The sequence below is a fragment of the Zonotrichia leucophrys genome, chromosome 4, assembly GCF_028769735.1.
Source record: "Zonotrichia leucophrys gambelii isolate GWCS_2022_RI chromosome 4, RI_Zleu_2.0, whole genome shotgun sequence".
NCBI lineage: Eukaryota > Metazoa > Chordata > Aves > Passeriformes > Passerellidae > Zonotrichia > Zonotrichia leucophrys.
In genome coordinates this window covers 51,565,627-51,582,981 of record NC_088173.1, presented here as the reverse complement: position 1 = coordinate 51,582,981, position 17,355 = coordinate 51,565,627, and the positions used below count along the sequence as shown (strand labels likewise).

The 17,355-nt window shown below is 38.1% G+C and overlaps 1 long non-coding RNA gene across 1 annotated transcript in view; it reads left to right on the top strand.

Annotated features, from left to right (window-relative positions):
* Positions 1-687: 687 nt before the first annotated feature.
* LOC135447454 (uncharacterized) overlaps positions 688-17,355 on the top strand; it is a 45,009-nt gene continuing 28,341 nt past the window's right edge. Inside the window, exons 1-2 of the long non-coding RNA XR_010440138.1 lie at positions 688-741; positions 13,439-13,622. This is a non-coding gene — a long non-coding RNA (uncharacterized LOC135447454). The remainder of the gene's footprint in view (positions 742-13,438; positions 13,623-17,355) is intronic.

The following is a 17,355-nucleotide window of genomic DNA, read 5'->3' as shown; positions in this document are numbered from 1 at the left end:
TTTATAAAGTATTGATACAGATGCTGCTTACTTTGTAAAAGGCTTTCAGATCTGTAGTTTCTGTCAGACAATTAGTTTGTATTGCTGTCTGCAAACCTACCTATATCAATCAAAATCCCAATCACAGCACCAGCAATTTTAAAATTGAGGTTTAATTCTTTCTTTGAGGTCAATTGTCTGTCCGTCTGCAGACACCACCATAGGCATTGATGTGTCTCAGAAGCTCCTCCATCTCTTCCCAGCTGCACCTGCATGTTGTGGTGCTCCTTTTCCCTCCAGTTCCTGATAAAACTTCCTTTCTATTTCAGTGAGTCAGACAACTGTTTCCAAAACAATCTTTGGATGAGGGCTCTGTGAGCAGTTAAGTAAAAAGAGAAATGTGCTGTGCAAATCTTCTTTGTTTATTGCTTTTGCTGACTGGCTGCAAGTGAGGTCACAGTAATCTCGGAGGGCTTGATATAAATGAAATCATTTAGTCAGAAAATATAAAATATTGTAGCAGGATACAATATAAGAAAATAAAGGTGGTGTAGAAAGTAGTCTTACCCTTTAAGGAGTTGCAGCTGGGTTAATTATTAGAGATTAGGAGCAGGCCTGACTTTACCAAGCCACAGCTGTAGCCAATAAGAAGAGTGTTATAAAAGAGTGGGTTGGTTGGTTGAGGGGAACTGGAGTCATTTAGCTGCTGTGAGAAGGAAGAGTCAGGGCTTAGAGGAGCTGCTTAGACAAGACATCAAGGAGGTACAAAACTTTAGCAATATGGAACTTTTGTAATATAATGACAACATCTTCAGAAAGATGACTCTGTAAAATGCCATGCTTACCAATCTCACATTCATACCTTTAATAGTTGTCATTAAGATGTGATTAAACATAAATGAAAATGTATATGGTGTCCAGATTGATGGAACTCAAGTGTGTTACTACTGTAATTTTGCACAAAAATGCATCAAGGTATTCTCAGCCAGCATTAAAATTAATGAATGAAAGCTAAGAATTTCAACTCCTGGGGCCATCCCAACTTCAGTGATATTGGGAAATCTCGCAGTGGAACAGAGCCATGAGATAGTGGCAGCATTCCCTTGGTGCTGCTGGCACCACGAGGGGTGGCTGCTCAGCCACGTGTCCTTTGTGCTGGTTCACTGATTGCTGTGGCTGGGGATGCCTTTACATGAGCAAGAGCAACAGTCTCTTTTAGGAAGTTCAAGAGCCATAGATTATCAAACTTTGTTTGTCTTGGCTAATTTAACTGTTGAATAAAATGTAGGCGGTATCTGCAATTCCTGTGCCAGGAATCAGGTGTAGAAGTGCAAAAACTGTTGGATTTTAGCATATGGCGCTATACATCCCAGTAAAGTGTGTGTAGGAAGGTGGATGCCTGTTCACACACTTTTTCAAAAGCAGAAATGACTAACTTTTAGGCTGGAGATCAGAAGTCATAGTTTGCCTCTGTAATGGACTGTGCAGAGTAGCAGTAATTTTGTTCAGCTATCTAGAAACGTGGGCATAAGAAATAAAAATGACATCTTAGCTGTTTAAAAGTCAGCAAAGAACAACTGCTGTCCTGTTCCTCTCTGACCAAGGGCTGAGCTGGTGAGTAACATCTTCCAGATCAATGCTGATTTTTTTGCTATTTACCAATGCCAAGAATGAGTCTCCTTCTCTTTCACTGTTTGAAATATGTATTCCTTCACTGCTGTTTTTCATGATTTCTGCTTTCCCACTGAAGACTGATCCTTTTAACAAGACCTGTATGGGGTAATTTGCAGTGAAATGTATGGATTTTTCGGTTATCTCCTTGTTTGTGATTGCACCTGTTGCACTGAGACATGTTTGTAAATGTGAAGCTGTAGTATTAGCAAATATTGCAATATTGTACATTTTTACTTGTTATTCAAAACCACTATTAATAGAGTCCTGTTTATGGATGACTAAGCAAAAAAACTGAAAGACAATTGAAAAAAAATTGGCCAAGAAAGAGTAAAGTCTTGCCCACATATGTTTAAAATAACAATGTTCTGAGTAGTGGCCTCAGGCAGATAGTTCGATGTAGAGTGATGGGAGCAGACTACTGGAAATAGTTATAAAAAATTGATGAGTTGATTACATAATGCTATAGAGCACTAGCTTCATCTGTAGCTTTTTAGGCTACAAGAAACTTTGAAATACTGACACAAAAAATGCTTAGAATGGCTGGAAGGCGTTTGATTCAAAAAAGAAGAGATATAAAGCTTAGAATAAGAGAGAGATTAAAGTGCTGGTAAAGTTATCATTTTGACTGAGCTGACTTTTAGTGGACTGAATTCCTGTAAACCATCTAGTGCCTAAAAGTAAAGCAAAATTGTAACTGAATGTACATTTTGTAGCATAACATCTTATATTTCAATATAAGTAAAGGACAGTTTGAACAGTAGAAGTGGAGTTTTTGGAGGAGGGGTTTTGCTTTAATGTAAGTTTCAAGACTAGAATGTCAGTGGTGGGCAGTTTGAGAAAGGCAAACATCTTTGAAGGTATCTCTTATGATTTTTTGTTTCTCCTTGTAAAGAAGAAAACAACCAGAATAAGTCACTAAGGTTCCTTTGAAGTGCTCTAGCAAGATTTTAACTGCACATGTTGGTAAGTGTCTGGGTAGCTAAAGTGCTTTCTTTTCAGGAAGTGGATGAGAGAAATAATTTGAAATTTTCATTTGCAAGATGACATTCATGGTAGTAATGGCTATAAATTGTCCTGGTCTTTCTAACAATATTTCTTTGACAAACCTTGTCCAAATCAGGAAAAAGAGTCACTAACAATAATCTCAATCCATGAAAATATTTTTAGAGACCACTAGTATTTTAAACAAAGTTTAGAGGTATTCACTTTCAACCTACCATTGTGCTTTTTCATTTTTCCATTAATAATAACTTCAATATTATTAATAATTAATAATAATAATATTTATTATTTATAAATATATAATATAATAATTTATAATAAAATTTATTATTATAATAATTATTATATATAATAATTTATAATAAAATTTATTGTTATAATATTTATTATTATCATAATTAATAATTAATTATTAATAATTTCCATATTCCTGTTTATCACTGTACATATGGCACCATAGCCATGCTTCTTTATTTATTGCTGTACAGACACCCAGGAAAGTTGTGCAGTACCTTACTCTAAATGATATAGTAACCTGGCTGAAAAAATAATCTAATTAACACTGTGCATACAATCTGAGGGAAAAGAGCACAGCTCTGGTTTTGGTAGGTAATGCAGATTGGTACAAGGTTAAGAAACAAGTTACCTTTACAACTGTACCATTGGTATTGAAAGTGTTACCATTTAAAAAAATTTTGTCTGCTCGGTTTTTTCAAGATGTAGTTAGACTGCAGGAGTCGGAGGCGTGCAAACTTGTCTTGCGCAGGAAGAGACAAAAATAATTTGAAAAGCAGTGTTGTATTTTACTTCATTAGTGTTCTCTTACTTACTGGTATTCAGGCTTGGTTCCTACTCTTGCTTACCCACACGCCACCACCAAAAAATCCCCCACACATTCCCTAGCCCTGTAAGCTCCCAGGAAAGCACTGCAGGAATTCATCAATGGAATGAGCAGCTGTCTGAAGGCTGCACACACCTGCACAGGGAACTGGGGTTTAGCTATTATCCCACCATCTTACTGTCTCCTTGCCTTTGTTCTGGCTGTCACAGCTGCAGGAGGAACATTGGTTCCAGAGAGAAGGTTGGGCTTCCTGTGTTCTTGGCACCAGGCAGAGAATTGTGCCATTGCTGGGAGCTCAGCCATCAGCACAGCAGAGGGACTGATATCCTGGGATTGGGGTCAGCGTGATCCAGGGACAGGGATATCAGCAGACAAAATAGAATCTCAGTTGTGTTGTTTGGTAATGTGCGAATGCCAGTAACAAACATCTGAAAGGTGTTTTTCAGGGAAGGATTCTCTTTTACCAGAGTTTCCATTCAGAGGCTTATGAGGCTTGGTGCTTGTTTTGGAATTTGCTAACGTTCTGTTTTCTCTGGCAATTAAAATGTGCACAATCCAGTGATGGAAATAGACCAGTCAAGGTTGTGTAAAGACCCTACTCAGGTTTTTCTTGGAGCAAGAGACAAGAGGTGTGGGAGGGGAACTGGGTAAAGAAGGCAGTACTTCTGTCACCTACAGTGTCCATGAAAATTCTTGTTTATTTAAGGAAATAAGCTGTCACTGTAACTTTGGCGGATAGTGCCCAAAAGGAGGATGAAATTCAGGCGCTCTTTCATACACTTGTGGCATAATGAGTGGCTGTACTTCTGGCAGGGTATCACAGTACATAAAGTAAATTCTGGTTACCTGTAATCTTTATATCACAAATGATCTAGTATGGGTCATAAATCCTGTAAATTTGAGGTTGCCTAAAATAGAGAGCAAAATGATCAGTCACTCTCATAAGCTGACCTAGCCTGGGTAATCACAAGGAAGACTTGTGACAGGAACTAAAGCAAAATGCAGTTCATTGAATCTTTTATAAATTGATAAACTCTTGCAGCTTTAAAGGAATGACCCTTTCAAAGCAAAATAATCAAATCCATCTCTTGTCAGTTTGGGGAGATTTATAATTGTAAGCTGATGAATTTTAGCAATGCTGTCAGTCTGCTTTTCAGATCAATGCCAATGAAATATTTTGTTTACGATTTAACCTCCAGCTCCCCTGGAATTTGTGAGTTTTAATACCAGAAGTAGTTATGTCTAACTCTATCGATCCACTGGTAAATTAAATGGCAAACAAAAGCAGCCTTATTATTTTGTCAAAATGCTCTCAATAGGAAGCAAAACTCTTTATTAAAACAGGATATGTTACACTGAAATGAAAAACAGAGAAAAACCTTCTTACAGCTAGATTTATTTGATGCGAATAGTACAAAGGTAATAAAACTGAAATTATGTATTGAATTTCTTTTCCCTGGAATAAAGACAAAGGACCTAAAAAAAGGTGTAAAACCTACCTAAAATGCACATATGATAAATTTGTTCCAGCAATGTACTTTCTTTTTTTTCCTTCAAGTAGTTAATAACTTTTCTATTTGAAATTACAGGGTTTGTGTTCCTATTTCATGCCAAATCCCCTATTGATCTCTGAAATATGTTGTGCAAACATACATTTTATGTGGGTTATATATTCACAGTGACATTACTGTGGTACAGGAGCACAATGAACACTTGAATAAAGAGCTTCCTAAGAAAGGGAAGGGTGGTCCATTAAACCAGTTACCATCTTTAAGGGGGCACTTCCAGTGATGAGTAAGTTAATATTTCAGCCACCTTCCAGCCCATGGAGTCATTGACTTTTGAAAAGAGCTTTAAGATTACCAAGTGTGCTGACCCTGCACTGCCAAGCCCACCACTAAATCGTGTCCCCAGGTGCCAAATCTAGGGGGCTTTTAAGTAATTCAGTAGGATAGTAACTCCTAGATAATAACAGCCACATACATTTTTATTCTTATGTGGCATGATAATTCCATAAAAGACCAAATAGTTAACAAAATAATAACTTTTTAAAAAATCCAAACCTGTACATTATACTAAACCATGATTTAAATTTTTTTTTTCTTGATGACACCAACCTGAAGTGCTTGCATCACTACTGGCCTCGTAACAAATTTCCAGAGATGTGCAGCTTACAAAAGCCCGTGGTTATAGAGTTTATCCATCTGTGAATACCTCTCTGAGATGGTGTTGGCTATTTAGGCTTGAGGCAACATGAAAAAAAAGGTATTTTTATGATGCTACCTGCTACAAATAGGACATCAGGATTCCTTTGAAAGACAATCATCTGCCTTTGGGGTGCTCCCATCTTTCTCTGGGAGCAATATTATGGTTGCAATAACTGAAAGCGCCACAATGTAATTAACATGTTTGTAAATCCTACATTTTAGACTCTTTTAACCTTTGACATTATGGTTTTCAAAGCGATTTTTTTTTTAATGTTTCCTCAAGTGCTTTGCTGTGGTTGAAGCCCTGGCTGGAAGTGAGGCTACATGTCCATGCAGGCTTAGGTGGGCTGTGACTGAGGAGCTTTTTCCCACTGCTCCAGGTGTTAGTGCAGATTTTGTGCTGCCCCAGTGGCAAAGCCTTGTCTCCACAGCCTGGGACAAGTGTTAGTGCTCTAGGAATTTTCAGCCTTTCCATCACCTGGAAACACAGGATGAAAATGCTACAGTAACTTTATTTAAATTGAAGCTACTCAGCATTCTGCGAGCAGAATTTGAAATGTCTCTTTGAGGAGCCATTGCAAGGGAATGCTGGGGTAGCAATAATGGCACAATCAGAGCTGCACTGGGGGAACACCCAGAGTAAATATTCTGGCAGTTATTAGGGTGGGACAGTCCCATTTCACCCTGTGACCCTGTGAGGCTGAGCTAAGTTTTACTTGGCTTTCTTCACTCACTGTAAATATTTCTTCTCCAATGCTCTGTAGATTGTGGTTGCTTGTGGTCATTACTGGCATGTAGCTGCCTGCTGAATTAGATTTCAGAGGTAAACCCAAGAACTGTAACAAAATCTCATTTAGTCACTTTTGTCATCAATATAATCTCCCTACCTCTTTAACAGAAAAAAATTTATTGCTGCAGAAATGTAGGTAGAATCTTTCTAAGAAGATGCCTGCTATTGAAATAAGATTGAAGTTGACATTTTGATTGGAGGCCCTTCTGGCTGAGGAACAGATTATTAAAATACTTTCAATTATAAAAATTGCTTAGGTGTCTTATACTACAAAAAATAATAATTTACAGGGGGTTGGGCAATGTCTATTCAACAGGAGAGTTCATACAGATTGTTCTGCCTGTTGGGATGCCAGTGAGCCAAATTGATTCTCAGCAAGTTCTGATGTGCTTAGCACTGAATCTGACTTTAAATGACAGTTGTCTAAGTCAAGTGGGATTGATACCCTTAGAACAGCTCCATTTGTTTCCCTTTCTGCTTTATTTAATTGAATAAGAGTTAGTGAAATTATATTGTCTGTCTCTGCTGTGCAGACCCACAGCATAAGTATAAAGCTGTCTTTGATGTGCTATGAGCTCATGATTTCAGTCTAGCCAGATGAATTGCACCACTATATATTTGATGACAGTCACAGTAGCTGGGCTACAGGAGTTACTTAAGAAGCATAAATTAGCCATATGCCCAGGTATTTCATTAACAAACATCCTATTCTGAACATGGATCTTGCTGAATCTGGCATCTCAGCTTTAATAGCAATGTCTGAGTTGTTCTGTTACGCTGAGATGTGCACTTTCATTTTCAGCAGATAGAGTTATTGAGTCTTTGACAATTAAATCAGGTAAAGAAGCAGCTCCTGTCTGCTGTAAATGAGTCTGGATTTGCTGACTTTCAGAGAGGAGGTTCCTGCAATCCCTGCCCATGCACATTGGCGTGCAAATAGCCCTATCAACTCAGCTCACACGGTGGAACCCAGTGTCTGCCCTGTATGGTAGCAGCCAGTTGAAAATATTTGTGTACAGACAGGGCTTAAAGGAGTTGCAGAGCAGTCTGATGGTGCTCAGATAAGGTTCTGTGATTTGGGAACACAATCAGACAATTCAGAGCAGCCGTACGCTTGTGTTTTCCAGATTGTGCAGTGGCAGGACTGTAGAAAATATATCTCTGTTAGCCAAGAGCTGCCCTGCTGTTCTTATACCATTGATACTGATATAGACACAGATACACATATTTGATCCTTAAACTCAAGACTGAAATTGTAATAAATAAAAGTACATCTAAAAATAAATACGATGCTCCATAGCTCAGCATCCATCTTTTAAAATCAGAGCTGCAGAAGCTTATAGTATGAAATAGTTATGTGTAATTTTTAAGAAGGGCAATTTTATAAACAATAATTAACCCTTGAAGTGATGTAAACTGAAATAAGGAGCATGTTATCACTTTAAAGAGTAAAAGCTAATTGCTTATGAAGGGCATGGGAGCAAGAAGAAATTTGTTCCCTACTAACATCACAGTTTGCTTGGAGGTAGATGATGAGCTTCCATCAAGGAAACCATCATCCTTCTTCCTTTATGCCCAATGTAGGGCCTAAGAGTGGATTACAGGATTTAGTAGGGATGTTTACAGCACCTCAAGATAGACAGAAGGAAAGGTGTCGCAGGTATTGTAGACAGCACCAGATAATCCAGCACTTGGATAAGTGAGCAGCCTGTTCTTCCTTCCTATTCTCTCCAATAAGGGCTTGACAGACAAGAAATTGTACTCTGTGGTACCGAAACTCTAAAAAGTGTGCTGGGACTCTTGCTGGAGTGATTGAGCCCTGCTTTGTGCTGTTTGCTGCTGTGTCTAATGCTCTGTGTTCCAGTCCTCCTCCCCAGTATCAGCCCTTGCAAAGAGGAAAATCAGTTGTGTGACACACATTAATGAACTCACCTCTTCCTCTAAAGCTCAAAAGACAATAAGGCATAGATTAATGTTTAAAAAGGTATACAGTGCACTAACCTGGCAACTTTCAGGTAGACAGATATTCTCAAGCTGTGCTAAAATGATCACTGAATAAATTCTTTAATGAGTTCTTGAAATTAACCCTCACCTTAATTAAGGTCATGGGAAATGAAGTTTGATTTCAAAATGTTTTAATCTCAAGATATTGCCTCTGAGATAGGAATCACTAAGTTAATTCACAATGCTGATGTATTGCAACCACTTGCCTTTAAGAAAAGAGCATTTAAATATTTCCTTATCTAAGTATACACACACTCACCTGAGTTTATTTTCAATGTTACTCACCAAAAAAAAATCTCTTTCCAGTGTTCAGTGTTCATGAACCGTTATGGTTTTCTGAGGAATCAGTACTTATTCCAGCACAAGTGTCTGGATTTGGAATGGGATAGTTTCATTACTTGAAATCAGAATATGAAATCAGGGAGTTGCAAAGCAGTATTTGCCACTTAATGGAATCTCTGTTTCTGCTTTCCAGTGTGTTCAGTTTTTAGATCTGAATTTTCATCTTGGTAACTTTGCTTTGATTCCTAACTGAGGTTTACTGTGCAGAGAATGTGTTGTGTCATGAACCTAAGCACATCCATTGTTCTTTTCATTATTTTGTAATAATAGAAAAAAGTCTAAGTAATATTCAGTCTAAAAATGTCTTTCTAATCTTATCTTGCTTATTCTGTTTTAATTTTATCTTGCTTATTCTGATATAATTCCAAAAATCACAATGCACTTGCATATCAAGATATTCTCAAAATTACAGAATAAGCTACTAATGGTTTGGAGAAATTTTCAAATCGTCTTAATTCCATCATTTACAGGGAATGATTTTTTAAGATTATACATGTTTCCATTATTTCTGAACTTGATAGAATGCAATATATTCTAGAGTTGTTATTCTGGTTTTGTGGAAGAGTAGAAATTACCAAAATATTTTTAATTTTAATAAATATTTTTATTTTTAATACAGTGATGATCCATGTTCATCACATCATTTGGGTAGTTAGCAGGAAGCAAATAGCCAATTTTGTATTAATTTGTGAACAGGCAGAGTTAGCGTTGCAAATGATGCAAATGCAAAAAATTATCGCTATAAAATTAAAATCATTGACAGTATACTAATATTGTATTTTGAAATATTCCTAATGCAGCTCTACTGGTGTCATGAAAATGATGTAATTAAGATGATTGCTCTTTCAACTGTAATAAGAGACTAACCATTTGAAATATCTGCTATTTCCCTGAATAATTTCTTACAGGCTATGGGAGGCCTATGGGTGAATTTGAAAGGAAAAACCCATACCTGTTTGGTTTTACATTACTCTCATCTAATTAATGTAAGCAAGTGTTTATTTTTTTCTGTAGATGTTATTGTGTCACTTTACAGAAGTGCATGCATTTTATAGATACAAAAATGTTTTAAGAAATCTGTTTTTTCATTTTATGCTGGAATTGGTTCTATATTCTCTATTTGTCTTATGTATTACACCTGAAAGGTCAGGATGAGCACTTGAGAAGCTCATTTTGCGTGGACTTGCATTTTAGTGGCAGGTAAATGACTTTGTTGAGATTCTATTTAAATAATTAATATTGTGTGAGACTGAGGCCACTACAAGATGTTGTAGCCAAAAAGTGACTTTGAAAAAAGATTCCTGAAATGTAGTCATGCAGAAATGTCACAGAGGCTTGAAAATCAGATTATTTGCAGAGGGTTTTAGGTCTTCATTTCCTTCTGGACAGTTTTTCAGTCTCGAGATGGTATTCTCAGTAGAAAAAGGACTGAAGGATTCAGGTCTCTGAAGCTCTTGATCTTCCTTGCAGTTCCATTGAGCAGCTCTGATATTCTATAGCTCAGTATCAGAGTATCAGTAGCTCAGTCTGAGTAGAATTCCCTCCAAATCATACGTTACTTAGGTGGGGCAAAGTTCTGAGAACTTTGACGAAACCTTTCCTGCCATATTTCCAGGTTTTGAGCAGGGAAACCATTTTCCCAATGCCTGTGGTACTTTATCCTCCCCAGAGCAGTCAGTGAGACACTGGAGAATGGTCACATGCATAGGTTGCAGTTGCAGTTGATGAAATCCCAATTAAGCTGGGTAGCAGCTTTCTGCCATACCTTTGCTTCTCCTCCCCAGCTCTGGAAGTACAAAACCAAAGGCTGGGCTGGTATCCAAGGAGGTACAAATTCAGCCAGGCTTCATGTTCCTGGAGTAAAGATTCAAATAATGGCTTTGTGTTTCTTTAGTAGTTTGTCTACATAAACCAAGTTTCTTCAGGCTGAGTTTCATACTGAAAACAAGGGTTAAGTCAACAATATGTTTGTTGGTGTTGCTTTGAGAAAGATTGATTCTTTCATTTAGTCCTTTGCTCCTATAATGGCTGAAATGCATTATTTCCCCTAAAATGATGGGTGTGTGATAACTCTAATGGGCAAAGCCAGGTAGGTCAGTTTTGGCTTCTCACTGAAAAAGTAGAAAAAGAAGGAACAAAAGAAATAAACTTCAATGTGTGCTTCATTTTGGTTTTGGAGCACTGGGAAAAAACCCATTTAATTTTTTTCTTCTTCCTTTTAGGTTCTGAAGGAAATGCTCCCCTTTTTAGCCAGCAGGTGGTCAATAAATATTCTTTTGGAGTAGAGGAATCAGTGTAGATCTATAACAGCAGTTGTCTCCATCTGTTGCCTTTCCCTCATTTTGCATTGTAATTTTTCTTTAGTATGGAGTTGCTGTCCTTCTTCCCTTTCTGACCACCCTCCTTTATTCTGGATAGCATCCTGGACAGGAAGACAAATATGGCTTGTGATGGAGAGAAAATACAGTCTGTGCTTCCTTTTTGAGCCCTGAGAGCAATTTCTGGAAATTTATTAATTTTTTCAATGCTAGTTTTTGAACAGCTTAAGTTGGAAATGAACTAGGGGGAAAAAATAAAATCCAGTGTTGTAGTATTGAATGTTAAGAAAACCAAATTGAGGCTATGGAGCCTTACCAAACTAATGAAGTGATTCCCATTTATCTGTGTAGGGATTTTTAATGACCCTCCTTTCTATACACATGATTAGATCCTTAGCAGAGATAAGAAGGAGCTATGGCCTCCCAGAAATACCCAGTTTTGTTTCAAAGGTGCTCTGAGGCTCACTGAGTGCAGCAAAGACAGAAAAGCTCATGGGGTATAGCTGAGATGGTTAAACTGCAAGTTTTCCTTTTGTTCCTGAGATTACCAAGTGAGTACTTGTTACAGATTTCTGTGTCATGTGAGCAGTGCTGGCAGATTTGATGTATCAAATCTGACCTGTCAGTGAGTGATTTACTGGGGAATGTGATGTAAGGAAAAATAAAATCAAGGGAAAGTAGTCAGTAATATTTTCTAGGAGACCACCGATTTCTGGGATTCTCAGGAGAACTGTGATTTTAAATTCTCTTCTATGGGAAGTTGTCCCTCCTTCGTGTGTTGTGATTGACCTTGATATTTTCTCAGATAGGTTCTTGTTACTGGCAAATGCTGCTCAGGATCAACTTAGGTCCTAAAATCCCCAAAATGGCAAGTAGTACTTTTAAGTGATTTTACTTGTAGAAATATGAAAGTGGAAACCTTCCTAGGAACCACACAGATTAGGGATAACAGCCCCAAATAACTCCACAGCCCTTCACAGTTCATTCCCTTAGTGTTTCTTTCAATGAAAAGGTGCTTTTCTGTATTCTCAGTAAAGATGCCCAGAAATGAAACCAGTGCAGATGTAAAGAAGTATTATTACTGCTTTAATCCTCTAATAGAACTCGACTTCCATAATCTGTAGAGGGAGAGCACCACAGGGAAAGAAGCAGGTTTGAGTTATGACTGGAAATGTAGCTTTGAAATAAGAGATTGTTAGAAGGTACACTGCACTTCATAGGTAATGCACTCATTGCCAGGAATCTGGCAGCTGAGATTTCATTGAAATGTGAGGAGAAAATAATGTCAAACAATAATGTCAAACTCTTTATACTTTTACAGGCCAGGCACAAATAATCACCCTCTGTTATGACAGTGTGAAATAAAAACTGTAAAGCTGAATACAATATTCTGGCAAGTAAACAGTCAGAGGAGACAATCTTAGCTGAAATGAGTGTATCAGGAGGTCCATGCGGTGTTTCAAGCCTGTAGTGTTTGAGGGGATCAAAGTTCTCCAGACCTTTGTTCTCCTGTTCTTTCCTACATTGCCAAAAGCTAACAGAGAAAAGACAGCAACTAACATTTAAAAGTATTTAAACAGCTTTGTATTCAAGTAGGTCTGTGTTAATGACTGAGAATGACAGAAACACTTGAAGGAGAAATATTCAGGGTGCCAAAGATACATCCTGTTCAACTCTTCAACTTTTCTCTTCATACTACCTAAAAAGTGGAGTTTGGGAACCACAAGTTTTAATTTAAATAATGCTGCAGAGGTGCTCTGTACTTCTCCAGTAACTCCAGGAGATGTAGACAAAACTCTTATTCCCCAAGCTGCAGACAGGGCTGGGGAGTGACAGATGAGTTCTGCTTGCTGACAGTATAATTACTGGGGGTCAGAGCAGGGACTCTAATTATCAGCATAAACTGATAATTATTCATGTACAGCGTTGCATGGGTGATTGGATGGGTCACACTCTGTCAAGGCAAATGTTCAAACTGCTTGAAGGTGGGGAATATCCTCATGGATACTCTTTTCTCCTAAAGGGCCTCATTCAAAACTGGTTCAAGTCAGTGACTGATGAATTTCAGTGTTTTTGAGTTTAGTATTAAGATCTGAAAGTGCTGGGTGCCTGAGTTTATCTTTGTTTCTTTGCAAGGAGTGCAGAGTACAGTATAAATGGTTTATCTCAGCTAAAGCCTTCACCTTAGGGGCTGTGTGTTTGCTCTACCATTCCCTTGTTTAAATTACTCCTACACATTTCCACGTGTTCTACATGTGGTAATTTGCTTATTATTTCACAGATGAAACGTTGTCTTCCCTCTGAGGATTGCCATTTGCAGAGAATCATTCTTCTCAGTGCATTTCTCTTCTATTTCCTCAAGTACCACACTGACCTGCCATGTTGGACCTAGACCACAGCCTCACATCAGAAAGATAAATTAATGGATTGAAAAGGCTCCTGGAAAGACTCCTGGCTTAGCTCCTGTAAGTACTGTTTTCACTGAGAGTGGAGGGAGAGGGGAAGCTGGAAGGATGACAAGACAAACTATTTATAGGCATTCAAGTTATAAATTGTTGTCTCTGTGCATGGGACTTCAGAGAACAGTGTTTTGTTTTCCTTGGAACGCCAAAGTCCAATTGCAAGTATAGAAAAGGAAAATGTTTTAATTCTTTTTGCTTGCCTCAACTGAAAGTTCTTAGATCTTGATTGTCTGAGCATTTTTACAGTTCAGAATTGGTCGCTAATTTTAGGAGATTCAGATTGGCCATCTGACCTGTTCTGAAAAATTGGGCTGTATAGCAGCATGGTGCAGATCCTCAAACCTTCTCAGCATAAAGTGACAGACCCCACCTTTTCCCCTTGTCTAGAGCTAAACATCTTATGTGTGAAACAGAGAATTTGGCCCGTGTTAGTCTGATAGATGTTTGTCTCTAACAGCAGCTGTTGAAGTGCCTTGGCTGCATAAGCACTTGGTGTAAGTAAAAATGGATCCAGATCTGGCCCCCTGTTTCTTTGCATCTACTTTCCATGCACTTGCTGTTTTAATTGTTCCAGTTCTTGAACAGAATTTATGTAAGAAACAGAACTTTTACAAAGCAGTTCTGTTTTTTTCCTTTTTCTTCCTCCTGGGAATAAGTATTCTTAAATTAGACCCATTAACATCTATTGTATTGCAGAGAGTGCACATGCTAGACATTTTTTCCCCTCACTAATGTGGAGTGGGAGAAACAGAAGTTTCACTACATTAATGGATTGTGGGGAATACACTCAGCTACCCTCCAGTTTACAAGGCAAAATGTAGCAGCATACAGAACTATAATAAAAGGAACTGAGCTGCAGGAGGCTGTAATAAAATGATGGTAAATGAAATATAGCTGCATATCCCCATGACAAGTAATTCCTAGTGGAATTCACTGATGAAAATTCTGCTGGCCTGTGTAAGGCAAAGGAGCTGTGGAAGCCTGCCCTGAAGGCTTTGTGCTGATAATGCATTGGTGAGATAATCACATTCAGTAGTAGGGACCTTCCTAAGTGTGAGACTTACACATATCAGAATTATGCTTGTGTTGGAAATGCTGGGATCTGCAAGCATTTCCCTCCAAATTTCACATATTCAATCCTTCTGGTAAAAATAAAAGCTTTTTTGGTAAGCCAGTACCCTTTTAATTTCAATTATTCTTTTAAAAAAAATCTAAAAGGTCAGACAACTTTGACACACTTACCTGTTTCACAGGGTACAATTGGTTGCATGCATCATATGCCATTAGAACTATAACTCATGGTGTGAAAATACATTCAAAATGAAAGAAATTAGTAAATCCATGCTGGGCTATGGTCCTGATATTTCTACAACTTCAAATGTTTCTGTGAGAAAACTATGACCTAAAACAAGGAAAACTCTTGGCTGGGTGAATGGAATCATTTCAGGATGACTCCTTTTGAAAGACATCCTAATTAAGTGTTGTACAATATTTGAGTGATGAGAGAAAGAATTGTATGGAATGTAAACAAAAGGTATTTTAAAGCATTTCAGAAGTTTTAAAGTTGTTTAACAAAGGTTTAGGTATTGCCTGCTTCGTTTTCTTTTTGCAAAGACAAAGGGGAAATTGGCATGCTGCATCACAGTAATTTGTGTCATTAAGCTAATTGTTACACTGGCAGTGTAGCAGTAGTCACTGTTTGAGCAATTCCTGGCCAATTTATCAATATTAGAGTCTGATACTTTGATTAAAATCAGTTACGTGTGTCAAGTGGAACCTTGATTTTCTTGCTTCATGATGATAGCTATTTGCCAAAATGGGCCTGTAGAAGAGTTTTCTTTTTGGCAAGTTGAAAATGTGTCATATTGAGGCACTGAGCCAGAGACTTTGAATCAGCTGGCAGAATGACAAAAAGCAGAATTATATTTAGGGGAAAGAAGGAAAGTTTCTCTTGGATGAAGGATCAAAATGATTTCTGGCAAGAGAAATACCTATTGCCAAGGAGATGTAAAGGCCCATCTCTGCTCTTAGCTACCAACACATCTGAGTGGCTGTAACAGCTTCTTCTGCTGTGGAGTCATATGTGCCTTTGTGGCCTTTGTCCTTCTCATCAAAACAGCCTTAATTCTGTCATCATTTCCATGAGAATGACCATTCCTGGTTCTTTTCTGAAATATTCCATTTGTGCATAAACATTTCTAAACTCTTTATTAATAACCATTCTGTAGTCCATGTGCCTGATCTGTTTTCACTTCTATTCAGTTTCAACTCCCCAAGGGAAAAAATAGTCCTTGCTCAAAGCATATGACAATAAAAGGATATAATGTTTTGGCAAGCTTCCTTACTGTCAGGTGACCCTGCTGATCCTCATTTATCAGGAGAGCAAGAAATAATAGAAATAAAATATTTTCAGCAATTTTAAATGGTTATACAAAGACCTACTCTCACTAAGCATAGAGGTCACTACAGAAATCAGAGCCTCAGTGAGGGAGTACCTGACCTGAAAATGAGGAAAACTTTGAGAAGTTTGACTCAAATTCATTATTGTAGTGGTCCAAGCTGACTTAGGCGGCACACAATATGTATTGCTTTGGAATAATTGCCTGCAATATCATGTAGGAAATAGCACAGGAGAATGGTTAGGAAAATAATAATGGAAATGAAAAGATGACTGTTCCAAGGCCAGCAATATCTAGAACTCTGGAGAGGATTGGTTTATCACTGTAGGTAATACAATAATGCAGACACACACACAGCAGTTCTCACCAAACCATTTTTGGGTTCTCCATTCTCCTATTTCCAGCTCCCAGTTCACACTGGTTTTAGCTGGCGCTTGAGTTGACATTTTGAAAGGTAATGGAGATGCACTTTTGTGGTTGGCCAATCATTCCTTGACCTTAGTTGAAACCTGGGAGAGAAGGGAGGGTGGTGGGAATGCAGTGATCATCCACCTGCTTGTAGCTGCTGTGTTGTAATGTCAAATCATCAAAGAATGATTTCATCAGGCCTAGCATAGACAAGCTGAACATGTCCTGCCCTCTAAACACAGATATGGGCCTTTGTATTATTTCATGAAAACAACACGAATATCAACATAACAGAAAGCAAAGGAATATTGCTGAAAAATAACACACAAGGTATCTTCAGAGTCCAAATTCTGAAATTCAAGGAGAAAAATAAAAGGATTTGCACACTGGTGATGATGCTGATTGTGATTTCAACCAGAAAGTGCAATAAATGTGCCTGAGAGAAAGTTTTTGTACTGATACATGCAGTTAATCCACTTCCTCACCTCTGTTTCCTGGTCACAGTGTTTCCCAATTAGATTTCTATTTCAGTACAGTTTTTATAGCAAGGAACTTGCATAAAAGAGAAGGGGGGGGGGGGATTTTCAAAATACCCTTGCTAATTAGGTGTCCAGCACTCATAGATTTGGAATAGGAGCTGGGTCCCTCAGAACTCTTCATGCCTTTGAAAAATTCTCCTGTAATCTCTGCCAGCTCTTTGCACAGCCTCCAGCCTTCAAAGACTTCCAGTGCTCAGAAGAGACAGTGCAAGATGCCTGGGCTGCATTCCCCTTCCTGTCAGACCTGCTCTTTATAACTGGAAGGTTTCAAAAGGACAGCCTATATGTTGTTGACAGAAAGGAACTTTCGGGCTCTTAATGTTTTGCACATGAACTCCTTACCTGCTGCAATGCCTGCTTTAGTCTAACTTCAGCCAGGCTTTCAGTAGG